This window comes from Dryas octopetala, chromosome 5 (assembly GCF_963921425.1).
Source record: "Dryas octopetala chromosome 5, drDryOcto1.1, whole genome shotgun sequence".
NCBI classification, from domain to species: domain Eukaryota; kingdom Viridiplantae; phylum Streptophyta; class Magnoliopsida; order Rosales; family Rosaceae; genus Dryas; species Dryas octopetala.
Window position 1 is genome coordinate 151,807 of NC_141370.1, and position 15,011 is coordinate 166,817.

Here is a 15,011-nt window from a genome sequence, read left to right on the forward strand (position 1 = left end):
GAAAGTACAATAATCTAATCTTGATGGAAAAATATTTGTTTGGGTTATGGAAAAATTGGTTTTCAAACCACCCTTGCAGTACCCTCTAGGTTATCAGATACATAAGTCTTTGGGACCCATCACGGCACACATATAGGCTTTGGGCCGTGTGTCGGGATGCTTCGCCCTTTGGGGGCCGCTCTGCGTGCACATACGACCAGGATTGCCTGCACGTGCTGATTTTATCCACACGTGTGTATGGCCAGGATATTGCCTGCACGTGTTGGATTCATTCCACGCGTGTGTATGGCCAGGATATTGCCTGCCTGTGCGATGCAGGAATTCCGCACAGGTGTATGGCCAGGTTATTCAGGGTATATAGCATGGTGGAAATGAAATTGGTATCTTCAGAGTTTAAGTATGGATTTTAAGTGAGAAATATATTTCGAGTTTTATAATGATTTCGATTTTATTATTATTTTTATGACTTTGTTAATTTAGATGGCTGGTTATTGAGAAATGTGTTTTGAGTTATCTTTTCCTTGAGTTTCATGAGTTTTATAACATTCTTAAGACTTGTGAAATTGTTTTAAAACTGGGGGATTTCAAAGAGTAACGTGAGGTTTTAGAGTTAAACGTGGTTTTTGAAGGATTTTCTGAAACAGAAATTTTACTTATGTTTTTCGTTTTTATTAAACTGTCCACTCACTGAGTTATCTCATGGTTTATCTTGTTTTGTTTTAAATTGTTCCCCCAGGTAGTAGCTTTGGTGGAGGTCGAGCCAATCACGTCGAGGCGGTTACATCTCTATTCCTTCTCGGACTAGTAGGCGTCATTTTATTTTTCGGTGTAAAAATTCCTTGTAATAGAATAGCATCTCTGATAACCACTCTACAAATTTTAAGTTGGATTTCTGTGAAATTGTTGGGTCTGAGACCCTATTTGGTTGTGGTAGAGGTGGTTGCTGTATAGAAGTGCTTTTTAACAGGTTTGAAATTTCTGGGTTAGTCCATTTTAAGGGGAGGTTCTGCCGAATTTTCGGTAGGATTTTCCTTGATTTTAGATTCCCGCAGGACCTTTCCGGGTTTCATGGTGGAATCTGGGGCGATCCTGTCAGTGGAGGTCTCGCCGCCTCTCGTCGTCGGACGAGGAAGTCCTCGCCGGAGAAGATGATCGGCCAGAGAGAGAGATAGAAAAGAGAAGTCCGAGGGGGGGGGGAGCTGTGCGCGAGTCCGTGAGGAGAGAGAGATAGAGATAGGGAATTTAAATAAAATTGGGTCTTTCTAGAAAAATCTCTAAAGCGCAAAAATCTAAAATGCCCCCAAACTTTGTTCCTCTGTAAAATTCAACCTGTAGCTCTGATTAACGAATTGTTCGCGCCTACGCGTTCGTTAGGTCAAGACCTTTCCAACAGACCAAAATTGAAACAAAAAACCAATTAAATATTTAAGTCTAAAATATGGGTTAAACCTTTAAATTAACACGTTATAAAATAAAACGATAATAGGTAAATTTAAATAAATTTATTTTGGCGAAAACAAAATGGGTTACCGAATAATAAATTTTTGAGGAAATTACAGATTTAGTCCAATTATTTTATACCTAGTTCAATTTTGGTCCACAATTTTTTTCAAGTTCTGTTTTGGTCCATTAATTGTTTCACTTGTTCAATAAAGGTCCAGATTTGTTTTCTCAAATTTGGCCTGCTTTTTACCCTATCAAATCTCACCCAAATTCAGCAAATATATACTTGTTTTAAAGCTATGCATTTCTTCTTTACAACCATATAAAGATCATTCAAATTGGAGTTCTAAAACTCAAGATAATTGACCCTAAAGTAGGGTACCCAAAACTGCCAATTTTTCAAATTTCACCAAATCTCAATTCTCTTAGATTATAATACTCCAAATTTGTTTTTATGACTAAGAAATGATGAAATATAACTTATACTTCAATTATAATTGAAGAAAACACAACCCAAAAGATTTAAAGTTACAAATCTGGACCTTTATTGAACAAATAAAACAATTAGTGGACCAAAACAGAACTTAAAAAAGATCGTGGACCAAAATTGAACTAGGTATAAAATAAGTGGACCAAATCTGTAATTTCCTCTAAATTTTTTTTTTCTTTTTCGAGGTGTCACAGTTTTGTTTCCTTTAAAGCTTTGTAAAACCAAATTAAATAAAAATTCAAATTTCTAGTGAAATTTGGGTCGGGTCGGGTCATTACACTAGGGGACTGGTCATTATATAAAAGAGGCATAGATTTAAAGTCACAAATCTGGACCTTTATTGAACAAATAAAACAATTAGTGGACCAAAACAGAACTTAAAAAAGATCGTGGACCAAAATTGAACTAGGTATAAAATAAGTGGACCAAATCTGTAATTTCCTCTAAATTTTTTTTTTCTTTTTCGAGGTGTCACAGTTTTGTTTCCTTTAAAGCTTTGTAAAACCAAATTAAATAAAAATTCAAATTTCTAGTGAAATTTGGGTCGGGTCGGGTCATTACACTAGGGGACTGGTCATTATATAAAAGAGGCATTAACACTCAGAAATCTCTCTCAACATATCTCACAAAACATCAAGCAAAAGCTTTTCGTCAGTTTCTCCAGAATTCTCAAAATCACAACATGTTCTTTGTTTCTTTTAATTTTCCGTTAAGACCCTAGAACCGTGTTCCTAGTTTTTGCTCTGCTAAGATCTTATTTCTTTGTATTGATTTTCTTTTAGTTTTGGTTTATTTCTAGTATGAGATTTGTGGTTCGAACTACCATTGTTACTCACTTTCAAGACGGTCAGATCATTAATACTTTTTATATTAAGATTCATAGCTTTTCTTTGCATACAATTACTCAGGCACCCACTCATCGCATCTTTACTTTTGAGCACATTATCGTAGTCACACCAAATAATTAAAGTCCTTGAGGATCAAGGCAAGTTCGCATACTTTTTAAATTTCATTTACTTTTGAGCACATTATCGTAGTCACACCAGTCATCGCTCGTTTGCAATTGTTTTGATTAGAAGTTTGTAGGCTTGGTGCGGATAACGAATCGTCACATCTTTCTATTACAGTTTTTCAGTCGAGAATAGTGGCACGTCCAAAGCATTAAACTAGAACTGCAGTGTTCTTGCTAGAAATCCAGCTAGGCTTGCCGTGATTTTTAGAGGTAACAACCTGCTTAAGCCTGGCAAACAAAAGCTCTCGGCAGAACCTTGCCGAGAAAGTCCTTGAGGCAAAGGGAATGAGACCTTTAATCTGGCGACACAGATCCCAGAAAAGATGTCCCCAACAGTCAAGGTTGTACTCGTTTCTTTGCAAAGGTCATTCACAGACGTACACTTGTCGGTTATTCAAGATAGAAGGACTATGGTTTTGAGCCATTCCTTAATATAAATACCTTTCTAAAAGAGGAATTCGTGACCTCAACACATACACATTCGAAAATCTGCAACACTGCAAATTCTCCTCAGTTGTTATGTTCTGATTTCACTTGTTTGTACTGTTTGTTTCTTGTGAACAATTGTCCTTTAGTAATTTCAGCTTATTTACATTTATTTACAGAATTTAAGATTGTATTTCTTTTAAATTTAAGGAATATTAATGACCTTTGATTTCGAGTGTAATCAATCCCATATTTAGTTACTTTCTGGCATTTATTAGTATTTTTATTGTTTCTTTATTTAATCATCAACTCATTATGATCTCTCATTCATATTTATGGCTCGATTTGTAGTAAGAACTTTGATTGTTTATCAGCCAAGCTTGGATGTGATCAAATTTACTTTCTTTACCAAGATTTATTGCTTTTATTTAAGCCTTTTCGCTCTCAGTCCTACGATTATGTGAGATCCCGGAAATTGATTTATAATTTATTTTGGAGTAATTGTGGTTTGTTAATAATTATCTTGTTAATTTGGAGACAATAGAATTTATCTGATAAATTTCAAGAGTAAATAAATGAATTTGAGGTTTTAGAAAAATAAGATTAATTGAGATGAGTTCTTAGGATTTTAGAGAATGTTTTTCAGACTTCAAAATTTGCTTTGGTGAGTTATTTGGATTTTAAAGGATTTCTATTGGCCATTGAGGAACAATAAAAATTAGTAAAGACCTAACCTTGATTTTAGTCTTGTTGGAAAGGTCCACGTAAACGAGCATGTAAACGCAAACGAATCGCGATTTGGAGTTACGGTTTGAAAGTTACGGATGAACAAAGATAGAGGAGCTTTTTAGTAATTTTGCACCCTAGAGTTTAAAAACCCAAAACCCATAAATTTTATCTCACTCTCTCTCCCTCAGCCGCACGTGCTGGACGGTGTGTATGTGTGTTTGTGTTTCTTGTGATTGAATAGGCTTAAGTGAGTGAGTGGTGTGTGTTTGTGTGTGGTGGCCGGTGAGTGTCTGTGTGTGCGCGTGCACTAGGCAGTGGAAGAGGTGTATGTGTGTTTAGTGTGATCAGTTGAGTTTGGCTAGTAAACCCAACAGAATCCAAACCCCAGAGAAAGAAAAAAAAAGAAGCGAAAGAAGAAAAGAAAGAGAAACAGATAGAGAAGAACACAGAGGAGGAGGAGAAAAAAAGAAGAAGAAAGAAAAAGGAAAGAATAAGAAGAGGAATAGAGAGAGAGTCAGAGAGAAAGAAAGAAGGAGAAGGAAAGGAGGAAGAACAGAGAGAAAGGGAAAGAAGGGAAGAACATAGAGTGAAAGAGGAGGAAGAAGGTAAACTTGATTTTCTATTGAACTCTATGTTTTTATTTAGAATTGAGCTTGGATATGATTTCTGGTTTTGTGAGGTTTATTTAATGATTAGAGAGCTTGATAGGATCACAAACACCACAGAACTTGAAGGAAAGAAAGGAGGATTTCGGGTTGGGTGTATTGACAAAATTTCACTTTTGGGTTTTGATATGTTCATAAATTCACATCCTTTTATATTCCTCTTACTTAGTTTTTATAAGTTCATTTGATTAAAAGCTTTAAATTTCATTTAGTTTTGTGTTTTTAGATTCCGAGTAATAAAATGAGAAATTTCACCATTTATTCTCCTTAATAGATTTTAACATGAATCCAATTGGAGATAGAAGCTCACACCTTGAAGTTATTGCAGGTTAAATTTCATGAGATTTAAAGACTTCTAAGGTGTTCATTTTGAATTTCAAAGTCAGCCCAAAACTGTACCCGAGGAGAACTGAGTCAGCTGCATTATGTGGGGCATAATGGATTGAAATAAATAATATATGGTTGGAAAGAAGACATTCATGGCTTTCTATTAATATATAAAATGTAAATTTATGAGTTGGTTAAGGTCTCCAAATTGCTCTCCAAAGATAGCTCAGAAATCCTGTCAGCAAAAGGATAAAGTGGTCCCAAGGCATCTTTCCATTTTGGGTAATTGCCTATCACATGCTCTCTTTCATTCCCCTTTGTTTTCCCATTTAAGAAAAATTCAGAAACCACAATGTGAAGGCTCTAAATGAGGCAAAGAGAACATCTACATATCTCAACATTCTTTAAGGATCATTCATTGAGGGATAAGATGAAATATTCTCATTTTTGAATTAACCAAACTTTATCCCTTCATTTCCTTTTAATCCTAGCCACATATTCTAGACATAAAAACTCACCAAAACCATAAAACACTCTCTCATTTTCGAGCTCCCCCCTCCATCCTCTCTAATTTCACTCATTTCATCATTCATTCCATCATCTCATCTCAAAAACACACATCTCATCTTCCATATTTCAAAACCCTAGCTTTTTCTCATCTCTCTTCATCATTTCTTTTCTCCATCTTCCCTCCATCAACTCTTCCTCTCCAATAAGCCAAACACCATCACAACACCCATCTACCATATTCACCACCATTATTGCAAGAGGAGCTTGGAGGCACTTGGGACAATAAGCTATTTTGGGTATCCTTGGAGGAGTGACACCCCTTGGGAGCTTGGCTTCAACATCTAGAGGTTTCTCTTTACCTTCTTGTTTCCATTTATGTTTCAATTTGTGATATTGTTTGTAACTTTTATGGCTAGTGAATAGTTTTTTGATTTAGGGTTAGGGATGTAGCCCTAGCCCAACCATGTAATGACTTTGTGATTTGTTATATAAATGCCCTTTTGGATATATATGCTCTTATGCTAGTTAAAGATCATGACTTATATGTGTGAATTTACCACTTGTGCATATGAGAAATGTTGTCATGTAGAAATTGGAGATTGGTAACCTTTAGTTTCTAAAGCTTGTTGCATAAGAGCATGGTAATTTAAAAGCATCTTGGTTGGATTGTTTTAATTGCTTGGATTCATCATCCTTAGAACTTTATACACCTAGGGTTTGCTATGACATTAATCTTAGGTAGTTACCTATCACCTTGGTTAGGATAGTTGATAACATGAAAGAGGATGTGCCTTAATTTACCTTGATCAGGGGCTAATTAGGAGGGAATCTAATCTATCTAATTTGGCATAATCATTAATTGAATTGTTTGTTACATGGGAGGGTTAGTGTGAACCTCTAATAACCCCAAATCCTTCATCATCATTGAATTTAATTTGTACTTGAATTTGCTTGTATTTCCATTTGTTAGTTACAAATTCTAGTGTTACTTATCATCAATCAACCAAACAACAACTCAACACTACACATTTGCACATACCATTATGTTTAGTCTTGGCTTGCATAGTACATAGTAGGTTGTTTGTTAGTTTTATAACCCTAAAATCAATCTAGCTTGTGATTGAAATCCTAATCCAATCTCTTGGGTACGACAACCCCTTACTTCCATTTACATACTAAAACTTGACAACCTTGCATTTGAGGTATGATAACAATAGGTTTTTGGTGCCGTTGCCGGGGATTGGAGTCCTAGGACTTTGATCCTAAGCTTGGGTTGCATTTAGGGTTAATTTTATTTAGTATAAAAGAAAAGAAAAAAAATTTTGAATTTTTAGTTTTAAATTTGTTTTTACTTTGTTAGAAAACATAGTGTTTCTTTATGGATTAAACTGTTTTGTTTGGTAGCTGTTTTGCGAATTTGGTTCACCTGTGATTCTTTATTTTTTCGTTTTGAATCCAACCATATAAAGAACGTCAAAATCGGATCAGCGGTTTAAAAGTTATAAGCTAAAAACGGAGCAGAGGTCATAAAGTAGTTTTCTGTTGCGTTTTAGTTTAATTGTTTCACTTTTTGTGTATTACTTTGTGTACATTTGTTAGTTACCCTTTTCTTTTATTGACATTGGATGCTATCTTGAGTTTCTTTTTTTTATCCTTGTGACTTATAGTGTTCTTGCTCTCTTGATAGGTGTATGAGTGAAAACCCAACCACTTCAAGTTCACACATTATTTTGAGAAGTGAGAAGGAATTGATAGAGTTTACAAGAGGTAGATCAAGAGAAAGAGGTACAAGGAAGACAAGGGAAAAATCACCTCCAAAGGAAGCAAGGATGGGGGATGGGAATCCACCTCCACCACCACTAGAGGAAGAAAGACCCTTGAGAGATTTTACACTACCTTTTTTGGAGACTCATCCTAGTTGCATTGTGCTTCCACCTTGTGCAAATGCATTTAAGATCATACCGGCCGGGTACATTGCAATTGTTACCTAGCTTTCATGGAATGACAAGTAGTGATCTCTATTTGCACATCACCGAATTTTGTGTAGCTTGCTCAACCGTACAACTAAATGGAATTAATGAGGACAATTTAAGGTTAAGGCTTTTCCCATTCTCATTGAAGGACAAAGCTAAGCAATGGTTATACAAGTTGCCGGCCGCAAGCATCCACACATGGGAGGAAATGTAAAAGAGCTTTCTGCAAAAGTTCTTTCCACCATCAAAGACCAATGCTTTTAGGCAACTCTTAATGCAATTTAGGGCCTAATGAGCTATTTCATGAAGCATGGGAGAGATTCAAAGATATGAAAAATGGTTGCCCTAATCATGGTCTCACCAAGTGGATGATTCTCAACTTCTTCTACAATGGGTTGACTCAAGAGACAAGGAGAAGAGTGGACTATGCATGTGGAGGAAGCTTTATGGACAAAACTGAAAGGGAGGCCGTAGAGGTTCTTGACAATTTGAGTGAGACTTCACAACTTTGGGACAATGTCAATGATAGGTTGTCAATGAAGGATGTGAACTTATCTATGAAAGAGCAACAAAGAAGAGGAGTATCCTCACATCAATGTGCAACAAGAGTTGAAGAAGATAGAGGCCACAATGAACAAGAAGCTTGATTTGCTTCTCAATGCTCAACAAGGGAATTCTAGCTATACACCATCTTCATCTATGGCAAGCAAGGAAGTGAAGCATAGTTGTATGATATGTGAGAGCTTGCAACATGAGACAATGCAATGCCCTCAAGGAGGTTCATTTTCGGAATTTATGGAGCAATGCAACCAACTTGGTTATCAACAAAGACCAAGGAATGATCCCTATAGCAACACTTACAATCCGAGGTGGAGAAATAATCCAAACTTTAGATGGAGTGACCAACCACAAGCACCTCAAGCACCTCAAGCACCATCCTATCCTAGTTGTGAGCAAGGCCAAGGGTTTCAAAGGCCTAATGGTGGCTATCAAGGTGCTAGTAGCTCTTCATTCAACAACCAAGGAGCCATAAATTCATATCAAGCTCCTAGGGCACCCTACCAAGCTTCTTCACAACAACAACAAATGCATCAAGAGGTAATCAAAAAACCCTCTATTGAAGATTTGCTAACTAGTTTCATCATAGAGAGCAAAGGAAATCAAGCCAAGCAAGATGAAAAGATCAACATTCTAAGAAATGGTTTGAACAAACTTGAGATGCAAATGAGGCAATTGGCCAATGAGGTTAGAGAAAGGAAGCAAAGTGTGTTTCCAAGCATGGTTGAGAACAATATCCAGAGCATGAGCAAGCTAAACTTATCACTACCTTGAGAAGTGGCAAGGAGTACAACAATCAAGTAACCTTGCCAAGCTTCGAGGAAGAGGTACAAGAGCAACCTAAGGAGCACACCAAGGCACAACAAGGAAAGCCACTTGCACCACCCAGATTTGAGAAGTAAGAGAAGAACAAAGGGAAGATCATGGAATTAGGTGATAGTGAGGTGAAGTTGGGGTACAATGGTGGTTATCCTAAGGCTTTGAAGGACAATCTTAATACCAAGACCGAGAGTAGCATCAAGGAGAAGCAAGAGAAAGGGCAATCCGAGAGACCATTCAAGAGAGGTATCACATTCAACCCTCCTTTGAATATAGTGCAAGATTTTGAGCCACCACTTCCATATCCTCAAGTTCAAAGGAAGCAAGAAGCCAAGGAAAAGAAAGAGAAAGAGAAAGAGAAAGAGAAAGAGAAAGAGAAGAATGAGCTTCTTGAGTTGTTCAAGAAAATGGACATCAACATTCCACTCCTCAATGCCATCAAGATCATTCCTTCCTATTCCAAGTTCTTGAAGGATCTATGCACAAACAAGAGGTATAAGACACAATTTGAGAAAAATGACAAGGTGGTACTAAGTGAGCAAGTGAGTGCCGTTTTTCAAATGAAGCTTCCACCAAAGTTGAAGGATCTAGGCTCCTTTACCGTCCCTTGCACTATTGGAAACCAACCTTTTGAGAGAGCCTTGATGGATTTAGGGGCAAACATCAATCTTATGCCTTATCATGTGTATGAGACATTAGGTCTTAGAGACATCTCTCCCATCACTATTTCTCTTCAATTGGCGGATAAGAGCATTGTGTATCCAAGAGGAGTAGTGGAGGATGTTCTTGTGAAGGTTGATGAGCTCATTATACCAACGGATTTCATTATTCTTGACATGGAGGAGGTACAAACAAGTGGAAATGACTTAACTATCATCTTTGGCCGTGCATTCATGGCAATGGCGGGTGCCAAAATTGATGTTAAGGAAAGGCTTATGACCATGACCGTTCATGACACTACCATTGCCTTTAAGGTTTTTGATGCATTGAAGAAGCCATCACAAGCTCATGATTGTTACCGGATTGAAGTGATGGATTGCATTGACAAATTTGTGAAGAATATATTCATTAAGACATCAACAAAGGATCCTTTGGAAGCTTGTATCATGCACAATGACATGGATTTCATGGAAGATGAGACACTTGAGGCCGTGAGGCCCTACACACCACACTTGGCTCCCAAGTTTGAGGTATATCCTTCTAACCCTACTCCTTTACTCCCATCAAATGCATGCCCCCCTAATCTTGAACTTAAACCTCTTCCTACACATTTAAAGTATGCTTTTATTGGTGAAAACCACGCGTTGCCCGTAATTGTGTCTTCTTGTTTGAGTGATTTGCATGAAAGTAAGCTTATGAGAGTGCTTAGAGAACACAAAGGATCACTTGGATGGACCATAGCCGATATCAAGGGATTGATCCCTAGTTTGTGCATGCATAGAATTCTCCTTGAAGATGATATCAAGCCAACAAGAGATGCTCAAAGAAGACTCAACCCTCCTATGAAAGAAGTTGTTAGAGGGGAGATCATGAAGCTACTTGATGTGGGAGTGATATATCCCATCTCGGATTCAAAGTGGGTGTCACCGATTCAAGTTGTGCCCAAGAAAGGTGGAGTGACCCTGTTAGCAAATGAGAAGGGAGAGCTTGTGCCATAAAGACTCCTCACGGGTTGGAGGGTGTGTATTGACTATAGGAAGCTCAACAATGCCACAAGGAAGGATCATTTCCCATTGTCATTCATTGATCAAATGTTGGAGAGATTGGCGGGCCATTCCTACTATTGCTTCCTTGATGGGTATAGTGGCTACAATCAAATCCCTATAGCACCGGAAGATAGAGAATACCACTTTCACTTGTCCATATGGCACTTTTGCATATAGGAGGATGCCCTTTGGTTTATGTAATGCTCCGGCCACTTTTCAAAGATGTATGATGTCAATCTTTAGTGACATGGTGGAGCGTTCCATTGAGGTATTCATGGATGATTTTAGTGTTTTTGGCTCTTCTTTTGATGATTGTCTTCACCACTTGAATCTTGTACTTCAAAGATGTGAAGAAACCAACCTTGTGCTCAATTGAGAAAAGTGTCATTTCATGGTTCAAAAAGGCATAGTTTTGGGGCATGTTGTTTCTCCAAGAGGGATTGAGGTTGATAAAGTAAAAGTAGAGCTCATTGAGAAGTTGCCGCCACCTACAAGTGTGAGGGCCGTGAGAAGCTTCTTTGGCCATGCCGATTTTTATAGAAGATTTATCAAGGACTTCTCCCAAGTATCAAAGCCACTTTGTGATTTGCTAGCCAAGGATGCACCATTTGTGTTTGATGAGGCTTGCCTACATGCTTTTGAGAAGATCAAGGAGTTACTTATCAAATCTCCTATCATTTGTGCACCAGATTGGAGTATGCCATTTGAGTTGATGTGTGATGCTAGTGACTATGCACTTGGAGCCGTTTTGGGACAAAGGAAGGACAAGTTTCTCCATGCCATCTATTATGCAAGTAGAACCTTGAATGATGCTCAACTGTACACCACAACGGAGAAGGAATTACTTGTCATCATCTTTGCTTTGGAGAAGTTTAGAAGCTACTTGTTGGGTGCCAAAGTCATTGTCCACACGGATCATAGTGCATTGAAGTATCTCTTGTCCAAGAAAGATGCAAAACCAAGGCTTGTAAGATGGATACTCTTGCTACAAGAGTTTGATATTGACATCAAAGACTAGCCCGGAAAGGAGAACTTGGTTGCAGATCACTTGTCAAGATTTGAAGAAGGAGGTGATGATTCTCACATCCCTTTGTGTGAATCTTTTCCAGATGAGAGTCTTTTTGTCATGACTACTAGAAAAGATTCTTTGCTTTGGTTTGTGCATTTTGTGAACTACCATGCTAATGGAGACAAATTTGTGCCTAAAGAGTTTGACTACCAAGCCAAGAAGAGGTTTTTAAAGGAGGCAAGACACTACATTTGGGATGATCCCTTCTTGTTCAAAATGTGCAAAGATCAAGTAATGAGAAGATGTGTGCACCAAGATGAAGTTCAAAGCATTCTTAAGCATTGCCATTCATATGCTTGTGGAGGACACTTTGGAGGCAAGAAAACCGCACTAAAGGTACTCACTAGTGGATTCTTTTGGCCTACCATATTTAAAGATGCATATGCTTTTGTTACTAGTTGTGATAGATGCCAAAGGGTTGTAAACATTTCATCAAGAAATCAAATGCCCCTAACTAATATCTTGGAAGTTGAATTGTTTGATTGTTGGGGCATTGACTTTATGAGACTATTTCCTAGTTCCTATGGTAATCTATATATTCTTGTGTGCGTTGATTATGTGTCAAAGTGGGTTGAGGCCGTGACATCCAAGACAAATGATCACAAGATGGTTATGAAATTCTTTAAGGAGAACATCTTTTCAAGGTTTTGCACTCCTAGGGTTTTCATTAGTGATGGAGGATCACATTTCATTAACAAGCCCCTTGAAGCCTTACTCAAGAAGTATGATGTGAAGCACAAAGTGAGCACTCCCTATCATCCACAAATTAGTGGACAAGTTGAGATTTCAAATAGGGAGATCAAACATATCCTAGAGAAGATGGTGAACACTTCAAGGAAGGATTGGAGTTTGAAGTTGAATGATGCTTTGTGGGCATATAGAACGGCATTCAAGACACCTTTAGGAATGTCACCTTATAGGCTAGTGTATGGGAATGCATGCCATCTACCCGTACGTGGAACTTGAACACAAAGCTTTGTGGGCACTTAAGGAGTTGAATTTTAACTTTATCAAGGCCGGTGAGAAGAGGAAGCTTGATCTTTGTGAGCTTGATGAGTTGAGGTATGAGGGATATGAGAATTCCAAGTTATACAAGGAGAAAACCAAAGCATATCATGATAAGAAGCTTGTGAAGAAGAATTTTAAGCCAAACCAACTTGTGCTTCTTTACAATTCAAGATTAAAGTTGTTTTCGGGCAAACATAGATCAAGATGAAGTGGTCCATTTCAAGTAGTTCAAGTCTTTCCCCATGGAGCCATTGAAATCAAGAACATGAAGAGTAGGGATGTGTTCAAAGTGAATGGCCACCGTTTGAAGCCCTACGTCTCGGCTAGCTTCAATGAAGAAGAGGAAGTCCTTTACTTTAAGAATGCTCCTTGTGCACCATAAAGGCAACCCAAGTGTTGGAGGTCTACAAAGGGGAGTTTTTCTTGACTCTTATCTTGTTTTAAATTTATTTATTTATGTTTTGTTGTTTTATGTGTTGTTGTTGTGTTTTGTGTTGTGTGTTGTGTGTTGTTTATCTTTCACTCTACGCATGAATTTTTCATTACAAAACTTTCAAAATCACTTTTTAACATTGAGTACAATGTTAGATTCAAGTGTGGGGGGAAGGTAACTTTTGTTGAAATTTTTTAATTTTTGTTGTTTAATAAGGGCTAAGAAGAGAATGAGCATGTTTAGGTCTTAGAAGTTCCTCTCTTGTTAATAGTGAGTTATGAGACCTTATTTGAATCTATTTACACAAACTTTGTCAATTTGATGCATTGTAATGAGAGAAGCATAGTAAGACTTGTGTAAAATAATTATGTCATATATGTGAGTTTTGAGCCTAATAGAAGTGCATATATTGTTCCTAACACTTTGTTCTTCATGTGTGATCAATCTTGTGCATATTGCATCTCTAGAACTTGCTTAACATCTCTCAAAGCTTTGTGTCATGTATGAATACATCTTGGAAATGATCTAGGCATTAGGAATCCACCATGGCCAAATGAGCATAATCCCTAAATATGTTATATCCATTAGATTGTCATTTTGTGCCTTTATGTTAGCCTTTCATTTCTTTCCACTACAAATGTCTTACCCTTTTGTTTAAACACTAGCCTTACCATTTTCAAGCTAACTAATGAGTAATATGAGATTGAGTTATGTTAAGGTGCTTGCAAAGAAATAAGTTTGGGGGTTTTGGGAAAAACAAGTGTGGGGGTGTTCTATGTATGCAAAAAAAAAAAAAAAAACAATCGTGATTGTGATTGCATGTCCAATTGTCTAACAGGGTGTGGATGTGATAACTTTGAAAATGCAACTGCATCTCTGGCTTGAAAGGATTGGATAAAAAAAAAGTGTTATTCAAGAAATAAAAAATGTTTTAGTTTAATTTTGGAGGAATGGTTTGAGGGTTGAGTTTTGGCAAGCATCTTAAAGTCTTTAAAGTTCTTAAATTTCAACAAGAGAATTGCTTATTATGTTTGTTTGGAATTTGTAATAACCTTTCCTTTTAATTTCTTTAACCCCTCACCCTAAACCCCATTACAACCTAATAAAAGTCCTTTTGATCCAAGATATTTTGTGCATGATTAGTAGTGGAGATGAGATTGAGTAGCAAGAATATGGAGGCATATGCACAACATTACATTGAGTGTATACACTAACCCTTAAACACTTGTGTCAAAATAGAGAGCATTCCAATGAGTGTTTGGTTATCCAAGTTTGAATTGCATATCTTATGAATGCATTGAATTGACATATGGTTTATAGTGTACACACTCACTCAAGCATGTGTTTCATGTCTTGTTATTAACACTAGAGGAAAATCTAGGAAATATTTTGTGCTTATGAAATTCATAGCTTTATCTTGTATTTTTCTTTATTGAGTGTTTTGTTTGCTCGAGGACGAGCAAAACCTAAGTTTGGGGGTATTTGATATGTTCATAAATTCACATCCTGTTATATTCCTCTTACTTAGTTTTTATAAGTTCATTTGATTCAAAGCTTTAAATTTCATTTAGTTTTGTGTTTTTAGATTCCGAGCAATAAAATGAGAAATTTCACCATTTATTCTCCTTAATAGATTTTAACATGAATTCAATTGGAGATAGAAGCTAACACTTTGAAGTTATTCTAGGTTAAACTTCGTGACATTTGAAGACTTCTAAGGTGTTCATTTTGAATTTCATAGTCAGCCCAAAACTGCACCCGAGGAGAACTGAGTCAGCTGCATTGTGTGGGGCATAACTTTTTGATTCGAGCTTGGATTGAGGCATATAATATATGGTTGGAA

At 37.1% G+C, this 15,011-nt stretch overlaps 1 pseudogene; it reads left to right on the plus strand.

Moving 5' to 3' along the window:
* The first annotated feature begins 9,359 nt into the window (after window positions 1–9,359).
* On the plus strand, window positions 9,360–12,943 carry LOC147283274 (uncharacterized; annotated as a pseudogene).
* Window positions 12,944–15,011: the final 2,068 nt, after the last annotated feature.